The sequence below is a fragment of the Lynx rufus genome, unplaced genomic scaffold (genome assembly GCF_022079265.1).
Source record: "Lynx rufus isolate CCGP_SWC_20201006 ecotype Redwood Valley unplaced genomic scaffold, mLynRuf1.p SCAF_6, whole genome shotgun sequence".
NCBI lineage: Eukaryota > Metazoa > Chordata > Mammalia > Carnivora > Felidae > Lynx > Lynx rufus.
In genome coordinates, this window is record NW_025814878.1 from 116,949,769 (window position 1) to 116,959,537 (window position 9,769).

The window sequence follows — 9,769 nt, forward strand, 5'->3', positions numbered from 1 at the left end:
TGGATCCCCAGGAAAGAGTTATTCAGAATTTCCTTATTACAGGTGATAAGAGGTGATAGTGATTTCTTTTACAGCTTGTGTTTCTCCTGAATAAAAGGGTTCTCCAAGTGGGTGGTTTACAGCTATGCCTTCTTTCCCCCTGTCCTGTATATGTGTGGCAAAGGCCTGTAGAGGAGGCATTTCTCGAGGAAAATGAAATCTCCACTTTATTTAAATACATCGTGCTTTGTGTGTATCTATGTGTCTTCTCTTCTCAAATTGGAATTTCCAGTTGAACTCAATGAATACTCATGGGCCACATACAATGTGCTAAGGGCAGGGCTGAGTACAAGACATTCCCTGCCTTAAGGAATTTAGAGGGTAATAAAAGGAATAAGTCTAATCAAGCACATGCCAGTATGCTGGTGATCATAGAAGCCACAGAAACTACGTGCTGTGGGGTTACAGAGAAGGGAAATGTCTCCATCCAGGCTGGTTTCCCAAAAGCATCTGGGACACACCTTGAAAGCTAGATCAAATTTCAGGGAGTGAGCATGTAACAGAAATAAGCAAGAAAGAATGCTGACACACAATGAATAGAGAAAAAAGAGTGACAAATGGCAAAAAGCTATCAGAAGAATATCTTCAGAGAACTACAAAATAAACAAAGAATAATAGTAAGAAATTTTTCTCATAGCTGAGGCCAAATACTGAGACTGTAGGAATATCCTGGGAGACAGAGTGGGAGAAAGATTATTAGGATAATATTAGGACAAGGAGGTAGGTAGGAGAGGCAAGATCACTGCCCAATTAGCCCTTCATAGGCCCCAGCTGAGACCCAACGTCTTTGGATTTCCCTTTCTTACCATCAGGCAGGATGGGTGTTAGTGGCTCCAAGACCCCACCTCTCTCCAGCTCTGCAAGGAGGACAGTGCTCACTAAGAAAGACACTGCTGCTGTGTTGACCCATCTCTTCTGGTTTGGTAACATGTCCCCAATGTTGCCAGAGGTGTTACCTCACATCTATACCAGTCCATCCTTCTGCCTCATGGGTGTAAAGTAGCTGTTCTGCCTGCAGGCATCATACCCACATTTCAGGCAGAAAGGAAGAGGAAAGAGCAAAAGGTATGTTGCAACTGAATCTATCTGAAAGCAACAGAATTCCTGAAAGCCACACCAAATGGACTTCTGTTGATGACTCATTATCCAAATAGTCATGTGGCCACCCCTAGATGCAAGGGAGTCTGGGGAAGTAAGTGTTCTTAAGTAGCACACTGTCCCTCATACAAGATTCAGATACCATTGCTGAGGGAGAAGAGGATGATGGAGTTTGAGGCAGCAATCAGCTCTGTCAGTGTCAGAGATACATAGCCATCAAGATAAACAGTCAAATGATAAGACAGAGGAGGCTGCTGAGAAAGGACCTTCTGAGTAGATGACAGGGAGGGGACATCTGGGTAATTCTCCACTGGGGTGTAGGTGCCTGTGTGGGTTGTTCTCCCATTCCTGCGGGTGTGGGCATGAGGCTAACAGGGAGTGAGTGGCTTATTTCACTTGCCCTAGGTTACTCAACAGCAAAGCAGGAACGCACACCAATCCCCAACTTTGAGTCTGAGTTCTTTCCACCACCCTATACATTTGCAAACCATGTTCAAGGGACACTTGGAGATCCACAGAATGGCCTCCAGGGGCCCTGGCTAGTACGCAGATTGGTACACAGTGGCCAGGCCTTAACTCCTGGGCCTCTTCATCCAGAGAGGTTCCACCTCTGTGTTTATCTCGTATAGTGAGCTTCTTTCTCTATAAGATTTAATTTGATAAAAGAGCTAAACTGTTATGTTATTTTATTTTATTTTAAAAATGTTTGTTTATTTTGAGAGAGAGAGAGAGAGAGCAAGTGAGAGAGAGCAGGAGAGGGTCAGAGAGAGAGAATCCCAAGCAGGCTCTGCACCACCAGTGCAGAGCCCGACACGGGCCCAATCCCATGAACCACGAGATCACGACCCAAGCCAAAATCAAGAGTCAGACACTCAACCAGTTGAGCCACCCAGAAGCCCCTAAACTGTTACTTTAAAAACCATTCTGGGGGCGCCTGGGTGGCTCAGGTCATGATCTCACAGTTCAAGCCCCGCATGGAACTCTGTGCTAACAGCTCAGAGCCTGAAGCCTGCTTCAGGTTCTGTGTCTCCCTCTCTCTCTGCCCCTCTCCTGCTCATGCTCTCTCTCGCTCCCTCTCTCCCTCTCAGAAATAAATAAACATGAAAAAAAAAATTAATAAAATAAAAAATAAACCATTCTGCTGTATAACTAACTATTGTGTACATTCATTATTTGGTGAGCATTTTAAGATAGATCTAATTATTTCATACATTCAATAGGTCCTCTGAGTTTGAAAGTGTGACCAGTGCACAAGGGGCTCCAGAAATAGCTCATACCTGTTTGGTGCCAGCATCAGAAGACAACACTGTCTAAAATGGAATTAAAATGAGGGGGGGATGGGGTTAGACACCTCCAGAGGCAATCTGGAGGGAGCCAGGATATGCCCCTGACAAGAGTCCCTCAGTGGAGTACAGTATGGGCTACATGCACTGTGAGCTTTGTAAAGGCTTCTTTTAGGCAGCAAGCTCGAGCAATGGAAAACTGAGTAAGGTAGCAGGGCCCACAGTGACCACCAGGCAGAGTGCAAACAGGCCCATTTAGGTGACCCACCTCAAAATAGCCATAAGTCCTAGTTGACCAATGGGCTACTTGCAACTGGGCACAGGTACCAAAAAAGGAAAATTCCACATGTTCCCATACCTTCTCATACCCCTCCCCATCCCCCACTGCCTCCCCATCCCCCACTGCCTCCAGGCAGAGTCTCTTCTTTGATCTCCTGGCTGCTGCTCCCTTACAGTGTATTCAATAAGCCTCTATCTCCTTTGTGCCTTGGGTGAATTCTTTCACTGCCCACTCAACCAGCTTCCAACCCATCCAGTTGCCCCACAAGCTTGGCTTCATCTCTCTGGCAGGGCAGCATGCCTAGGGAGAGACAGTCTTACTTAGAAGGTGTTGGACTGTGTCTGTCTTCTGCTTATTTTCATTCAATAGTCACACACGGACTAGATGAAGGAAAGAAGGAAGGGAGAGAGTGGGGATTTCAGTGAGGACTCACATGCAGATCTCTGGCTCTCAGACTTAGTAGGGGAGAAATCTACTGACCTCCATACAGGAGAGCTGGCTACAGCCTGCTTACAGAGAGACTTTGTGTGCATTTTTAAAAGACTCCTCCTGGGTTGAATTAAATAGGTGCAGGCAGCCCATAGGTATGTGAGCTTCACAACAAGTGGCACCTTTTGTGCAAATTAGGAAAAAAGCCACCTTCCTTTGGGCAGGCAGTCTGTGCCCTGCTGGTGCATGAGGCCAAGGGAGCTGAGGCTGAGGCTGGAATTTAGCCACACTCACCACCTTTGTGAGTTCATAGGCAGGGCCCAAGGTGCCCAATTCTCTCTGTGCCTCAGGTTATCTGTTGGGATGCACAGTCCTGCATTCTACACATCAAAGCATTTTTTAGCTCCAGACAGCATCTGCCTTGAAAGGGAGGAGGAAGAGACAGGGAGAAGCTTCTGTTCCCTTCCCCTTTTTTGTGATATGTGGACACAGATCTGTGCACATGTGAACCCATGCATACACACTTGCGTGCCCATGCATACATGCAAGCACACACAAAGTCAGAGGCCTGTTGGGTAGAGCTTAAGCCACTGAATGTTTCAAAAAGAATAGCAATACCTAAAATAGAATAATTGGTAGATTAAAGATGAGGCTTATCTTACTATTCATGGTTCTTAGTATTATATGCAATTACATTTTAGAAACCCAACAGGTAAATGGTAAGTATGGAATTAAGGAATCACAGTGTAGTGAATTCAAGGAAGCTGATGTTACTCACAAGAGTAAATTAAGTAGGAGGCATAGGGCATAGGGCCATAGTCAAGAGCTTTGTGTAGGATTTCTGGAGCTTCATGCATTCAGAGAGTGCATCAGAGCCATCTTGCAGAGACCCAATATCCATTCTCCATTCCTCCTACTGACAAAACTCCAGTTTTACTTTGGTTAGAAATGTTCCTCTGTTTTAAAAATAATTTTTTCCCTCAGCTTCCCATGCAAGTAGGAGTGGCTCTGTGACACAGTTCAGTGAGACTCCTAAGTTACTAAATGGGACTTGCAAGAAAATCCTTTTCTGGAACTGACTCTACAGGCTTGGATCTTCTTTGTCCTTTATCCTCCCATTTACCCCTGCCTGAAGCATCAACATGATAGCCGGACCTCCAGCAGTCATCTGGACAGCATTTCTTCATTTACTCAATAAACACATGGTGTTTTCAGTGCTAGGGACTCCTCATGAAGAAAATAGACAAAAATCCCTTCCCTCAGTGAACTTAGTCTAGTGAGAGGAGACAGATCATCAACTAATTGCTATATAATATGTCAGAATATGGTAAGGGTTAAGGAGGAAAATAAACGAAGAGATGATGCAAGACACAACCAGCCCTAGAGAAGAGACGGTTCAGGGGCTGAGGGAGCCAGCTTCTTGCTACACTATTAGGAGCTCTGTTCTCACCTTGAGATTGATTTTAAATGCAGAAAAATTAAGCCCCTAAGTTATGTCACTGTTTTTCAGGTTTCTGTTACTACCAGCTGAGTGCCATCCCCAAGCTGATAATGATCCTAAAAGAAGGCTGTCTTGGGCATGCACAGTAAACATTTCCTCAGCTCTTATCCATATGAATAGGTTGTTAGCCAGATGACACAAATAGCAAGACAAGTAATAGATTCTCAATAAAGTAACTACTCCAATCCATGAACATATACAAAGCACCACTGCAAAAATATGATGATTTTTCACAGAACTTTTCTGTAGATTGAAGATTGAAAGTTTCAGTAGTGGTCCTGAAGTTACTTAACCTTACAGTGCTGCATTAAAAACTAATCTTCGCACGAACAAAATGTGGGCGGGGTACTACGGAAAAAGAGGAGGTGAGGGTAGAGAAATGGGGAAGGGAGATAGGGGTCTTTGTCTATAGCAGAGGTTGCAGACTTTGCCGCCTGCAGAGGCAAAGCAGGAAATGCAAATGATAAAGCACTCGGGGGGTGAGAAAAAAACAAGGCTTTTGCTGTCTCTTTGTTCTCCCACTTTTGAGTAAAGATGTGGGTTGGAACAGAAATTTTTCTGCTAATGGAAAAAAAGCTGCTCAAACTAAATGATAATTGCTAACTGACATTTTCCCTCAGTGTGAGGGAAACCAGGGAACACCAAGTAGACTCTGTGACCTGAGAGGGGCCGCCACCATCCCGCTTCCTCGACTGTTGCCGTTATGGGCCTCATGATGCCAGATAGTTTCAATTTTTTTAGAAATTGAAATCTGGATTTTTTTAGGTGAAATATCCCATTTTTAAATGTTGGGAATGAATTCAATATTTTTGGTAAGCATTCTGTTACATGTTATATGTCTCTGCAGTTATCAGGCAGCAGGCCATGAGTTTGCACCCTCGGGGTATGCTGAATGGATGGGATAAAAAGCTGTTGCAGTGAAAAGTGGGAGAAAGCCAAGAAGTTAGGTAAGGCAAGGAGATGGGAAAGAAGGAGGAAATGGAAGAAAAGACTGAAGATGGTGGAATGGAAAGATTAAAATATAAGTCAAAAGAAAAAGATGTTGAAGAATGTGAGCGAGAAGAGATTGGGAGGGAGTGAAGAAGAGAGGAAGAAGGTAAAAAAAAAAAACAAAGTGGGAGAAGAACTAGTGAAAGGGGAGGATATTTGAAGAGGTAGGAAGTAGTGGGGCCTCTATAGACAGAGGGTGGGGATTTGGAATCATTCCACAGAGACACAGGAATATGCAGGCACCACAGGGAGAACACCAGCTCCATATGGTGAAAGGGAAGCCCGGGTTCTCAGCCTTTGGCCATCACTTTCCTTTTTTCCTTCCATCTTTCTGTCTTTCTATCTTTTCTTTTCTTTCTTTCTTTTTTTTTTTTTTTTTTTTTTTTGAGAGAGAGAGAGAGAGCACCCAAGCAGTGGGGAGAGTCAGAGGGAGAGGGAGAGAATCTTAAGCTCCATGATCAGCCTAGAGCTTGAAGTGAGGCTTGATTTCACAATCCTGAGATCATAACCTGAGCCGAAATCAAGAGGTGGACGCTCAACTGAGTGAGCGTCTCCTCTCACTTTCTTTTGATAGTCAAATTGAAAGAGGACTGCAACTACCTCCATTCTGATCGCAGTCAGTATTTTCTGATTAAGTTCCTCTTTCCAGTTTCTCTCTTAACTCAGATAAAAGACCCTTTGGGCAAAGCATCCACTGGGGACAGAAACTACCCCCTCAAGCAATAAGGAGTGCTCTGACCCAGCAAGATCCCACATAACTGACTCCAAGACAATGAACAACCTGATTTTTGCTGCCCACCTGCACATACCCACCAACATTTGTCCCACATTTTCCCTTTATAAACCTAGAGGCAGGTGCCTGGGTGGTTCAGTCATTAAGCATCTGACTTTGGCTCAGGTCATGTTCTCACAGTTTGTCAGTTTGGGTCCCACATCAGATGAGTTTGAGTCCTGCTTTGGGTGAGCCCCACTTCTCTTTCTCTCTCTCTCTCTCTCTCTCTCTCTCTCTCCCCCTTGCTCACTTGTGCTCTCTCTGTCTCAAAATAAAATATAATATAGTATAAAATTAAATAAATAAATAAAATAATAAACCTAGAGGCTTTTCCAGCACTTTGGAGACAGTCTTTGTGACACTAGTCAGTCTGCCATCCTCCCAGTATAGGCCTCCCTGAAATGAATTCCTTTCTTGTTTCACCACCACTCATGTCTCTGACTTTCAATTTTGTCAGTGGAAAGTGATCAAACCTGGTCTGTTTGGGACCCCTGCAGCAGGTGCTCTTGTACTCCTGTGCCCCAGTTACAAAATAACTCAAACCCCTACTGTTCTACAGCTACAGGAAGTCTAGGACCTTGATCCAGGAAGTGCCACCATTTTCCTGGTCAATATTACCTCTTCCTTCTTCCTCTTACCACTCCTCTGTGAGCATCCAGGCTCTGTAGCCCTTCCCTTCCTTTACAAGCTAACAACGGGCTAGGGGTCAACTCAGCTTAGTAGAGGCTTGAACCATGGATAGGCCAATGAGTAGGGGAATTACAACCCAGAACAGGGGCACATTAGAATTCCATACCAAAGGTGACTGTTCCTAAAATGATTTCTGTCTCAGGGGACCCACTCTAGACATTTCTCACCTCTCTGCTCAAGGAATTGTGCTCAGCAATGGAACACCTCTTGGATCAGCCTCTCAGTTCAGACTCTGCCTTAATTTCCTCTCAGTTCAAACTCTGCCTTAATTTCATGTAATCAAAGAGTACATTATAGATTTTCTCTTACAAAGAGCAATAACTCCCCAGAATTAATGGGGCACCTGGGTGGCTCAGTCAGTTGAGTGTCCAACTCTTTTTTTTTTAAAATAATCTTTTTTCATTTATTTTGCAGATCTTTTCTTCTTGTTAAAGTTTATTTATTTATTTATTTATTTTTGAGAGAGAGAGAGAGAGCATGAACAGGGGAGGAGCAGATACAGAGGGAGAGAGAAAATCCCAAGCAGACTCTGAGCTGACAGCACAGAGCCCAATGCAGGGCTCGAACCCATGAACTGTGAGATCATGACCTGAGCTGAAACCAAGAATTGGACACTTAACCAACCATGCCACCCAGGTGCCCCAAGCATCTGACTCTTGATTTTGGTTCAGGTCATGATCTCACAGTTTCATGAGTTTGAGCCCTATGTCAAACTTGGAGCTGCCAGCTCAGAGCTGACCCTCTTTCTGCCCCTCCCCCCCCAAAATAAATAAATAAAACTTAAAAAAAATTTTTAAGAAAGAACAATACGCCCACAAATTAATGATACCATCATACCCCAAGGCAAAAACAAAGGACAGAAGGTAGGAAGGAAGGAAGGAAGGAAGGAAAAGAAAAGAAAAGGAAAGAAGAGTAGCCAACTTGTAGAAGTTGTGGTACTAGAGAGGAAAGAAGAGACAGGTGAGAGAGAAGCAGCAAAGGTAGAAGTTTGGAGCTGATGTGGAGGTAATCTGTTCAGGCCCCGGAAGAGCTGTGAAATGAAGGAGTTACTGTCATGCTCAAGGACAGAGAGCAGTTTCCTCTTCTCTGCCAGGCCACCCCATCCCATGTTATATTCTGAATGGCACTCCAGCTCTCCTCAAGGCCTACACAGACCATTTCCTATTTTTCTTCCATCTTCCTTTCCTTTCCTTCCTTCCTCTCTCTTTCTCTCCTTCTTTCTCTCTTCCTTTCTTCCTTTCAAGTAGGCTTCACACCCAGCATGGAGCCCAATGCGAGGCCCTAACTCACAACCCTGAGATCAAGACCTGAGCTGAGATCAAGGGTCAGATGCTTAACCAACTGAGCCACCCAGGTACCCCTCTTTCTTTCTTTCTTTCTTTCTTTCTTTCTTTCTTCTTTCTTCTTTCTTTCTTTCTAATGAATCAGTTATTAAATTAGATTCTTTGTAAGAAATTTAGAACACCAATTTGTGAGGATACACTCCATTTGTGACATAAAACACAGAGCAGAGGTAGCCTTGAAGCTGAGGAAGAGCTTTGATTTGTGGCAGAATTTGCAAGTCCACAGCTTTGTGATCAACTTCGCACTGCTCTGTAATCTCATATTTCTCCTTCACCATGTCAGAGATCTCACCTTCCTGGTGTCTGGATTTACACAGCTTCTTCTTGAAGCAAGCATCAGTGAGATGTTTTGGTGGAGGTGCAATGACAAATTTCTGGTGTGTTCTACACAGAGGAACTCAATTGAGGGCCAGAGGTCCAGTCACAAGTAGCAAGCCACTGCTCAGCTGCTTCAGGAAAACAACCCTCTAGCCTCTGTTGCCCCCAGTGAGGATGATCAAAATGGTCCCAGGAGTGGCACCAGCTCGCAGTTTTCTCACATGCTGACTTAAAAGTTTTTTGCCATGGCTCAACAGCTTTCAAGGCACATCTTCAGTAGGATAATATCTAGGTATTTTTCAAAGTTTAATCACTAGGGTACCACCATTGTCACCACCAACTGGTTTTGTGACAATAGCAAGAAACTTCTTTTTCTTTTCAACCCTGGATTTAGCTGCTGAATACTTCCTTTTATACATGGCCCTTCTGGAATACATAGTCAATGGGGGAATATCTGCCAATTCCTCTGACTAGGACAGGATTTCAGCTATGATGGGACTTCCCACTTCCCCTTCTTTGCCGTTTTAGCCTTGAGGTTACCCTTCTGAACCCTGCCACCAGCATCAGCCTTCTAGGTTTTAGGTTTCTTCTCCTTAGTATCTCACTTCTCAGCTTTTTTCACCCACCATCTTGCAAGATGGGAAAAAGCCATTTCCTATTTTTCTTACTTACCTGTATAGCCTTAGAAAAAGTTCCTCCCTCAAGGTAACTTGAGTGTTTCTCTGTTCTTTGCAACCTGAAAAAGTTCAATACCTTCTTCACCTTAGCTTGTTTGTAGAAGACAGTCAGGGTTTGTGTTTGTGTTTTGTTTTCCAATTGAAAGGACAGTTGAGGACGTTTGAATATGGAACAGAAATATTCAAAATGTGAGGGATGGAAGCAGAAGTGCATATCTACTGCACAGAGGGGAGCTCTGTTCAGTCCTGGACCCATTAGATGATGTATTCAGAAAATAAAATGCCTCTGATAAGGGATAAGTGACAGAAAATTACTACAGTCTAGGTCATTTCCTCGTGATCAAGTTGT

General features: G+C 44.0%; 1 pseudogene; it reads right to left on the reverse strand.

The window, feature by feature from the left end:
* Positions 1-8,538: 8,538 nt before the first annotated feature.
* On the reverse strand, positions 8,539-9,395 carry LOC124529208 (60S ribosomal protein L6-like; annotated as a pseudogene).
* Between the last annotated feature and the right edge of the window lie 374 nt (positions 9,396-9,769).